Raw genomic sequence first — 3,060 nt, 5'->3', positions numbered from 1 at the left:
TCTCTTTTGGAATTCTTCTTCACCATGGGTGAAGGGAATCTGGATCCGAATTAGGGCATCACATGAAATAAAAAAGTTGTAATTGTAGTAGCAGTAAGTATAACGCATATAGTACTGAAATGTAAAGAGGAAATACTTCTTTTATTTATTTATTTTTTATAATTGCTCCTTTTAATTGGTTGCTCTTTTCTATCCTTATTCATCCCATTACAACCACACAGTGACACAGCCCCACACCTTCACCATGCAGTGACTCTCACTCACCTACTCATACACTGACGTACAGTGCAAATTTATTAAGGGACCATTTTAGATCCAAACTAGCAGAAGTAACTGATTCGATTAGGGTGGTGGTAGTTCTTCCCAAGTGTTATCGTTATTTGGTAGGTGGCATTTGAAGCGTTTGTCCCTGAAACTCATCAACCTTGGTGCATATTTGAGCAAACCATCCAAAGTTCTGGGCAAGAACTTCCTTACAAACAAATGACAAATGGTGGTAGTACTGCTGGCATTTACAATCGCTACTCCTCAACCTCTTCTGCAACAGCTCCATAGTCACCTCCTCACCTCAGGTTAGCCCATGGAAAATCAAAGGGCCATTAAGATCAATCCGGTCCAAATCAACCCAGTCAGGATCAATTAGGGCGAATTGGGATGACATGAACCCAGAAGAGTTGGGGCCTAGGAATGAGACCGGCATGGTTGGGTTGAGTCTGGGTTGAATTTTGGGGATTTAGGGTTAGATTGAGGTTTTAAAAAACCTAGCCCAACTCGGCTCTGTTTCACCCCATAGTCATACCTTTGGAAAGTAGAATAGTAGTGTTTGGTTTAGGGGGTTTTTACTTTTTAATTACTAAAGTGTTGTTTGAACATTTTAATAAAGAGAATTATCTTTATGCATTATGTTTTGGGAAAACTTCATAACATGTCTATTTTTTTGAGACACTTGAATAAATGATATCACATTTAGAATAGTTGGATAAAATGGACATAAGTTGAATTAATAGCGTGTAATATCATAGCATAATTCAATTAAATACCTTCTCATCTATTGGCATGTAGATCTCTACTAATGTATGTGTGTATATTTAAGGTAATCTGACTATTCTAGCCCCCCCCAAAAAAAAAAGTAAATAAGAGTAGCCTCTCTCTCTATCCAGGATTTTCATTGTGTTATTTTGTCATTCAGAAAATTCTAATTGATCTATAACATGACATGTGAACAAATGACCAATGGATCGAGTATTTCTCTATTTATGACTTATAAAACTCAAATTGGATTGAAAATTGGCATGTGAATAGAAAGCCTATAGTGTTACCCACAATTAAAAATTTGAGCCCATCAGAATTTCATGTGGCAGATTTTTAGGACCGTGTAGATAAAGGCTTCTTGAGTAGTAAATTACGAGACCCTTAGAAACAAATACAAGCAAGAGTCACTGACCTATTTTTTGGGTGAAACACTGAACCTTGAGGTTCTTCTTAGAGTGCGCGTAAATGGAGTATAAGCCTTCATATCCTTTAGAGAAATTCTCCCACAGAGGAGCTAATGGCACTTTTCCTCTCACCAAGAATATGAAAGCAATCCTTGGGGTACGCTTGTAAGGGTACTTTTGTACCTGAGGAACCACGGATGCTCCTGCCCTGGTGATCAGGTTGTCTTCAGTTCATTTTGCTGCGTACGTGGGGTATTTATCCTCGGTTCCTCCTCCTCCTCTATGTGAGTAGTATTGGTTGATTCTGGTAACCATGCAGCCTGAGCAGGGACCCGAGGTGGAGCAGTTTCCGAATGCAGCAGCTTTGCCGACTCAGGAGCAGGTGGAGCAAAGGGTGGTGGTTGTGGTGGCTGAGCTGGTGCTGGTGCTGGTGCTGCAGCCATCATAGTCATGAAACGAGATGGAGGAGTTGTGGTGGTTGATGGGGCTGCGGTGGTGGGTCGCAGTGGATTAATTGTCATACGACGTGAAGGAATTGTTGCGGACTGTGGTAGCAGTTCCGATGGCAGAGGGTTTGTTTTTCTTGGAAGCAGCTCTGCGGGCAGTGGGTTTATTCGACGTGGCAACAAATCTGCAGGCAATGGGTTTATCCGAGGAAAAGGATTAATGGTGGCCTCGGTACCAACTGGTTGGGAAGACAGAGAGAGTTTAGAGACATGGGAGAAGGATTAAAGGCAGCATCTCACTGAGAATGGGGAGCTCAAAAAGGCATAATACTGCCTACGGCGCCAAAGGCCAAACCAAAGACAAACAAGAAGAAACAAGGGAAAAGGCAGCCTAGGCGATGTAATCGGCCATTATTATGGACAATGGAGGTATTTGAAGTTGAACCTTCTTAATTCATTGTTTCCCATCTCCCACAGGTTGAGCTTGGGTCTAAGGGGAGTAGCGAAGGACGATGCAGATCAAGGTGCATGCAGGTTGCACCGCCCAAGTGCAGTGGGGAGAGGGTAACAGGGTTGGGTATTAAATAGGAAGATCGACGAGGGTTATTAACTCTAGTGAGTAGTTGGTTGTCAATTAATGACTAATGGGAGTAGAGTCTTGTACGGGGTTGACCCAGGGAAATAGAATTCATCCAACAATTAACTCTGTGATGGATTTCATCTGTGTACAGCTTGTATTGGAATCTGATCCGCATTCTTATGTACGGATAGTTAGTTATGCATTGGAGTTTCGTTCATGATACATGAACTGTGGTAATTAAACACGTAGTAGTCCTTTTCCTAATCCAAAGAGGAGCTTAAGGCCTACTTAAAAAACAAGAGGAGCTTAAGGATCCACCTTAAGAGTGTATTCCAATTGATTTTAGTCACTGTCCCTTGATGGGGGGGTTTCAGGTGATGGTCTCTAGAGGATATCCAGAAATAATACAAAGATATTGTCGACCATGTAAAATTGAAAAGCAAACATGTATGACCCAAGATGGGTGTATTTTTAATGCATTTGTGGTGGAAAAAAAAAAAAAAAAAACTCATTGATTTTATTCTCATGTATATTCTTCTTCTTTTTCTGCTAAATCACTCAATTTATCATTTTTAGCTGCATACTTAGCCAAAAAATC

This window comes from Macadamia integrifolia, chromosome 1, assembly GCF_013358625.1.
Source record: "Macadamia integrifolia cultivar HAES 741 chromosome 1, SCU_Mint_v3, whole genome shotgun sequence".
Classification (NCBI taxonomy): Eukaryota; Viridiplantae; Streptophyta; class Magnoliopsida; order Proteales; family Proteaceae; genus Macadamia; species Macadamia integrifolia.
This window is presented reverse-complemented; position numbering follows the sequence as displayed.